At 41.4% G+C, this 8,013-nt stretch overlaps 1 pseudogene across 1 annotated transcript; it reads left to right on the forward strand.

Moving 5' to 3' along the window:
• The first annotated feature begins 608 nt into the window (after positions 1 to 608).
• LOC311597528 (heterogeneous nuclear ribonucleoproteins A2/B1-like) lies at positions 609 to 5,439 on the forward strand (annotated as a pseudogene). The gene is made up of 3 exons: positions 609 to 743; positions 4,387 to 5,113; positions 5,165 to 5,439. The product of its transcript is annotated as a heterogeneous nuclear ribonucleoproteins A2/B1-like (transcript).
• The last annotated feature ends 2,574 nt before the right edge of the window (positions 5,440 to 8,013 follow it).

The raw sequence follows: 8,013 nt of genomic DNA on the forward strand, positions 1-8,013 counted from the left end.
CCTCGGAAATATTAGTGGAATTATGTTTTTAAGCAGGGATTTCCAATACTTACGGAGGAAACACGATTCTTTGTTCTTTGAGTTTTAATTTTTGCATGTCTCTCTCTCTCTCTCTCTCTCTGTGTGTGTGTGTGTGTGTGTGTGTGTGTGTGTGTATGTGTGTGTGTGTATAAAGAAGCATGCACGCCACTGTCCATGTGTGAAAGTTGGAGGACAAGAATGGGCATTTGCCTTTGACTTCTGCTTTGACATTAGGACTCCTTTTTACTTCCGGGTCCACCAGGCCATCTAGGTCACAGGCATGTTCCTGTCTGTATTTCTTATGCTGTCATAAGATTTTCAAGAGCACAGATTCACACTGCCATGCCTGACTTTCTGTGGGTTCTGTGGGTCCAAAAAAGATTCTATGTCTGTGCAGCAAATACTATATCCACTGAATCATCTCTCCAGTGAAGCATTTCAGCTTTTCAGTTCCGGAAGCGTCCAGGTGCCTGATGGCAGCTATTTTGCTGCATTCTCCATATACCCATAGGGTTTACTTATGGACAGTGAAATCAGGGAGCCACTCTGCCCAGATCTCACAGTAATGCAGACAAAGGAGTGGAAACATGGTTTGCTCCAGCTTTGGCCAATTCTTTGTCATTATGTACGGCTGCACCCTCACCATTTTCAGAATGGTGTTCCTCAAACTCATGCAACCATTCTACCTTCCTTGGCGTGCTGAAGAGTTTTGTGTCAAGCCTGTAGGGCATTTTCTTAATTAGTCATTGATGAGGAAGGGCCCAGACCATTGTGGGTGCTCCAATGTTATAGAAGGTTTTGGGCAACTATTCAGGTAGCAAACTGTCTCTGTCATCTTCTCACTGGGAAACCTACTAACTTGCACTCCCTGTATACTCAGGTAATCAATTTTATTCCTTCTCAAGTCTCTCATGAGGTTGAAGACCAGATAGTTTAGTTCTACAATTAAGCTTAGTTGTCTAGTAGTTAAGGTGGTTTTTAGGTCTAGATAGATGTTTTAAGTTGATAGTGATGAGACATGACATTCAGAATTTTAGACTCACCAAGATAGGAAAGATATTTTCTTCAAGAATGCTAAAACCAAATAGCCAAAACACTAAGAATATAACATTTATTTAACTCCTGATTACGTCATGGTTCTTCTTGCTATAGGTAGTTTATTGTATATGTGTGCAATAATATAAATGTATATGTAAAAAATAAGAAAAATATTTTAAAAGGCACACCAATAGTGCAATGTAGAGACCTCAAGAATAGTTCTAGCCAGGTCCCCTGCACACAACAAGAATTCCTTTTGCTTCACAGTGCATTCCATTGTGTCCACTAATTGAGACAACTCCCCTGTGTGGCAGGTAATAATGTGCTCACTTAGAGAAAATTAGTAAGCAAATACATGAAAATGTTCCTAGTCTTTGTACTGGCTTAAAGTCGGAAAGAACTGCTGGGAGTTGGGGTGCCCTTGACATGTATCTTTTGTCTGAGGTAATGCCAGGGTCATGACTCCTCACATCTATTGGAGAGCATCTGCTGAGGTTAGTGACAGCATCTTCGCATCTGGTGTGTGAATCAGTCTGTACGACTTCACGTTCTCCTGGAGCAGCCATGGTCTTTAACATGGTTCTTTCTTCAGGCACCATAGAAGCCGGTCCCGAGGACAACTCACAGAGTGATGCTGGGACATTGTGTCCTGAGGACAGCACCTTAGAAAGACACAAGAGTGATACTTCTGCCTCATAGCTCACTGAGGTCAGCCCTGGCTTGTTCTTTAAGAGAAGATGCATCTCAGTCTGCCTGGCTCTTGATTGCTGTTTACAGAACTTTACTCAATGTGTGAACCCTTCAAGACCTCATTAAAATGCTTCTGAGTCTCCATTTCTCAAATGCTGTCAGGCAGGACACAAGCTGCTCGGTCAGAGGGCACGTGTGGAGCAGCAAGGGCTCAACAATGAAGTAGTAGATTTAACTTATAAAGACCAAGACAGAAAGTCCCAGAATAGCAGATATAGAGGCAGATGACAGGGAACTGGTTAAATGGACCAGGAGAAAAGTCTCTGGAGAGGGGTTTCCAGGACTATAAAAGGATAATCTTTAACAGGGGTGAGAGATTAACTGAAAGTTGAGGATGAATTTATGCATGGCATGGTAAGTAAAATATGAGGCAATTGTTAGTCTTGAGGAAAAAGAAGGGGAAAAATCCTAGCATTGAAACGAAGCTCTGCATACCATTTCAAGCAATGACAGGCCATGGTGTAACAGGCTTCCATCAGAGGATAGAGGCGTTAAAGCCTCTATCACCCAGAATTACTCATATGTGGGTAGAAGACATCGAGTACACTGCTAATTGTCTAAAAGAGCCCTGCATGGGCTAGAGAGATGGTTCTGTGGATAAAACTTTTCCTGTGCAAGTGTAAGGACTGGAGTTCAAATCCCCAGGATATATACAAAAGTCAATCAAGCATGGCAGCTACTTAAAATCCCAACACTCAGAAGGCAGAGATGGAGGATCCCAATGGAAGGCTGAGAAGCCAGACTAGCAAGAATCATCAAGTTCTAGGTTCAGCAAGGGAGAGGCCAACAAATGAAGTAGAGAAAAGTCAAGTAAGACACCCAACATCAACTTTGAGCCTTCACATGTGTGTATTTATGTGTATGAGCACACACACGTGTGACCATGCATACACATGCCATACATACATGTAAAAAGCATCTCACATACAAACATGTATAATATGTAATACATAGAAATGATTATAAATGACTGTGCAACTGGTTTGTGTATTTTCTATATTAAACCCTTCATTATTGTTTTAGCATTAATTAAATCTTTTATAAACTATCCACTATCAAACAGGCTTCCATGTTATGTGGGTAACAACTCTTGTATCTTACAGAAATCTCACACTTGATTTAACCTCATGTTGGTTTTTTTAAAAATCGTGTCTTCTAAGTGTATAAAAGCCACTTCTAAGGTTGTCAATAAAAGACCACATTGAGTGAAAGACTTGAAAACAAAATTAGAAGTGATTAAGGGAATCAGTGATTGTTAGTGCCTGTCAGTCAGGCCTGTCCCATTTGACCAGAATTGTGATGCTGACAAAGGACACAGTGATGTGATGTGATAAAAGATTTGTTTTATTGGATGCATCAGGACTAACACAACTTTAAGAAGGGCCTGTGTCAGGTAGGGAGAAATTTTTTCTTTCCTTCCTTTTTTTCTTGTTTGTTTGTTTGTTTTTGGTTTTTCAAAACAGGGATTCTCTATGGAGTTGTGGCTGTCCTGGACTTACTTTGTAGACCAAGCTGGCCTCAAACTCACAGAGATATGCCTGCCTCTGCCTCCCAAGTGCTAGGATTACAGGTATGTGCCACCACAACTGGCTAGGGGAAAATTTCTAATGATGCTTACCATGTCCAAAGCCAAAGGTCTTCTTTTGGAAAGTCTGTGAGTGCTGATGAGAAAGTAGCTGAAGGATTTCTGGAAACTCACAATACCTTGATTGTGGAGGAAGATTATTTGCCAGTGTAAACCTTTGGTATGGATCACAACTATTTTAATAGCTTTGAAAAGTAACATTTTTTTTCAAGATTTCTCCTATTGTTAGTAATGTTCCAGAGCGCTGACTTCTGAGGATTGTCTTCAACTCAATGAAAAAATAGTTTTTTCTACTCCCAAATACCTCTTTGGTTCAACCAATAGGGGTAGGAAATACAGTAGTTTTCAATGTCTGTTTCCTGAGAATATTGATACAATGGAGGAAGACACTGAGAGGGTCATATCATCTATATTTTAATAGTTTTGGTTCTTATTATGAGCACTCATACACAGGTAAACATGCATACACACATACCATATATATGTAAAAAAACTATCTTGCATACAATTATGTATGGCACAATGCTTAATAATAATTATAAATGACTAGGAAACTGGCTAATGTATTTTTTACACTAAACCTTTAGCTATTGTCTTAGTGTTACCTGCATTTTATATAAGCCATCTACTGTCAAACAGACTTCCATGTTATATGGGTAACAACTCTCATATAACATACCATAATATTCCTCTTATGAAGACAGATCAGTGAAAAGGTTTTCACCTGATATGAGCACAGATCAGTGTCATCAGTGTTTTAAAAAACAGGATGGCAGTTCCATACTGAACTCCAGTTGGAAGAGGCGAGTCTGGTCTCACAATAGAGGTAAATCTGCTACCCAGCTGCCCCCAACCTACTCTGGTGTCACTACCACCACTAGGGGGAGGAGGGCCATGATCCAAAGGAACCAGAACAGCCGAGGAAGCAGCTGATCGGTGCTCTGAGCTTTGAAACCACAGGTGATAGCTTAAGATAACATTTTGAGAAATAGGGCACACATACAGACTGTGTGGTAGTGACAGATCCCCAAGCAAAATGTTCCAGGGGCTTCGGTTTTTTTTTACCTACTCGTGTGTTGAAGAGGTGGATGCTGCAATGTGTGCTTGGCCACATAAGGTGATGGGCATGTGGTGGAACCGAAGAGAGCTGTTTCTAGAGAGGACTCTGTACAGCCTGGTGCCTATTTAATGGTGAAGAAAAATTTTTTGGTGGTATTAAAGAAGATACAGAAGAATATAACCCGAGAGACTACTGTGAAAAGTGTGGCAGGATTGAAACCATAGAAGTTGTGGAAGGCAGGCAGAGTGGGAAAAAGAGAGGATCTGCTTTTGTAACTTTTGATGATCATGGCAAAGTTGATAAAATTGTTGTTCAGAAATACCACAGTATTAACGGGCATAACTGTGAAGTGGAAAAGGCTCTTCTAAACAAGAGAGGCAGTCTGCTGGGTCCCAGAGAGGTTATAGAGGTGCATCTGGCAACCTTAAGATTTGTGGTAGAAACTTTGGAGACGGTGGACATAGCATTGATCGTGGTGGAAACTTTGGTAGAAGCGGAGGCTATGGTGGTGGAGGTGGTGGCTGCAGAGGTAGTTATGGAGGCGGTGATGGTGGATATAATGGATTTGGAGGTGACAGTGGCAACTGTGGTGGAGGTCCTGGCTACAGTAGTAGAGGAGGCTATGGTGTGGTGGACCAGGATATGGAAACCAATGTGGTGCATATGGTGGAGGAGGAGGAGGAGGAGCAAGAGGAGGAGGAGGAGGAGGAGGAGGACGAGGAGGAGAAGGAGGAGGAGGAGGAGGATGGTTCCAACAAAGGAGGCAATTTTGGTGGAGGTAACGGTGGTGGTGGTGGAAACTATAATGACTTTGGAAATTACAGTGGACAACAGCAATAAAATTACGAACCCATGAAGGAGGGCACTTTTGGTGGAAGAAGCTCAGGCAGTCCCTTTGGTGATGGAAGTGGTGGATATGGTAGCAGAAGGTTTTAAAAAAATTAAACATCAGAAAAAAGCTACAGTTCTTAGCAGGAGAGAGAGAGCGAAGAGTTTTCAGGAAAGCTGCAGGTTACTGTGAGACAGTCGTCCCAAATGTGTTAGAGGAACTATAAAAATCTGCCACAGAAGGAACCACGATCCATAGTAAGAAAAATTATTGCAGCTTAAACAGGAAACCCTTCTTGCTCAGGATTGTCATAGCCACAGTTTTCAAAAAGTGCCGCTATTGGTTAATGCAATGTAGTGCCGACTAGATGGCCATCCCTGAGGTCTTCCATCTGTTGTAGCCTTGTCTTTTCATTACATCAGGTATACTGCCATGTAAGTTGTGGTAGTGGTACCAGGAATAAAAAAAGTTAAGAACTTTTTAACTTTTCGAAACCAACCAACCAACCAACCAACCAACCAAACAAACAAACAAACAAAACAGAATGACGGCTTTGCCTGGGAGCAATGTTAGAGGAAACAAATTGGTACTCTGTGACCTGGAACAGTGAGAGCCACAGGACCGCCAAGCATAGCAGCACAGACACACACCCAGTTCACAACAGAAGCAGTACAAAGTTAGAGATGACCCAACTCCTCCTCCAGTATGGCTTCCCAAGTCACCTCATCAGCAAAATCTATAGCTGCATCAAGGCCGTTCGTTATTTGGTCTTGGGACGGCTCCAAGGATTGTGTGAAGTACATCTGAAAGAAGATAGCAAAGACTTTCACTGGTGACTTCAAGCAATTTGCCAAGGATAAAAGGTTGTGGATCTGTGAGTTCGAGACCAGCCTGGTCTACAAAGTGAGTTTAAGACAGCCAGGGCTACACAGGGAAGCCCTATCTCAAAAACAAACAAACAAACAAACAAACAAACATCAACAAAAGGCTGCAATATCAAAGAAGTTGTGCTTGAGCCAGCAAGTTATTCAAATCTGTGAACTGGCCGTCTCTGGAAACTAAAGCTAATTCTCAAGGAACAGAACAATCAAAACAGTAATGCACAGTAGGAAATGAGGAAACAAAGAAGAAACAGAACTTCCAAGAAAAGGCAGTGAAGTATTTAGCAGAAATATCTTTTGGCCTCAAACAAGCTCTCCTTCTTTCCTGAAGGGAGAAACATACAGACTCAGGAAATAAACTAAACTTACAGGGATGAGTAAATAAGTACCTGTCAGAAAGTTCCTGGAATTTATGAGTAAGTTACAAAGCTCTCCCAGCTACCAGGCTTGTAGAGATAGTACTAACTGCTAAGGAGAGGAGTGATTCTCCTGCAGGGAGAGCTGCCTGGAAGTTGTGCAGGAGACTCCATGAATGTAGCTTTCATGAATCAAGTTTGAGTGGACTTTTGGTTCCTGCCGCTTCCTTTGAATCACTCATGTTCCTGTAATTGACCTCTCCCCAACATTCCTATAAGAAATTCCAATAAAGCCTAAGCCCGATTTAGGTGGAGCCCCTTGTTTGGTTTGATATCACTGTCCTTTCTAGGGTGAAAAGATGTTTATGGCTCTCAAGGATAAGTCAGTCAACATCCATAAATAGAATGAAGACATGGATTTAACATAATTTTTCCATGTAAAAAGAAAATGTATAATGAATTAAAGACTCAATCTAAGCACACTAGATAAACATGTTTCTGAAAAGAGTGATACCCCCACAAGAATCTGTCTAGAAGGCCTTCAGGAGAGGGTCTAGGAGAATCGTTGTTCCTTATAGGTGGACAAGATGTGGCTCTAGAAGACACCATAATCCTGACACTGAAATGGTCTAGAGTAATAGTCCACTGCCTTAGTCCTTAACAGGAAGTTTAAAAGTTAAAAAAAAACACTAATAAAAGAAGACATAGAGTATTTAAATAAATAAGGAAAACGTATCTGTACAGATGTTTCACGTATTATTTTTTGAAGCAACATATACTAGGAAACAATTTGAACCTTAAAAACTTTAGGAAAATGAAGTTAAAAGAATATACCAAGCTAATGTTAAGGTGCTATTGGGAGAATTTAACTTTACTCATTTAGAATAGCTTAAATGTACAGCTTTATGAAGTCTGCTGCAATACCCGAGATCCCCATATTCCACTCACCAACTCAGCCAGAGGAATTTCTAGTTTTACAGGCACCATTCATATTAGTATCTATAAACAAACAGCATTAAAATTTTTCATCCCACTTTACCAGGCCTTTTAGTGTTTGTATGCATAAATAATTACTACCGTTACAAATACCTTTAGTATGCAGTACAAGAGCACGGAACACACTGTACGGATATATAGCTGGGGGCGATAGGCTTTACACACACCCTCAGTGTGCGGCTGGCGAGGTGTGCTGCAGGGTTACATAAGCACCCTCTGAGGCTCACACAGTGACGAAATCACCAATGCCTCCTCCTCAGAACATGTTCCACCACCATTACGCAGCACATGGACCGCACTTGGTCTCATGAGGAAACACATTTAATTGGTCACAAGAGATACCTTTCTCCTTGTATGTTAACACGTTTGAGGAGTGTGGTAGTTGGAGTACAAACGAAGGCTACGTCCTCAGGTAACTGAAGAGGACTGTGGTTTCAAGCAAAGTGGTACAATAGCAAGCAGTAAAGGAAGGCCGACACTGTGAGCCTGGAGCTCAG

The sequence above is a fragment of the Acomys minous genome (assembly GCF_964271855.1).
Source record: "Acomys minous genome assembly, chromosome: 5".
In the NCBI taxonomy this organism is placed as follows: Eukaryota; Metazoa; Chordata; class Mammalia; order Rodentia; family Muridae; genus Acomys; species Acomys minous.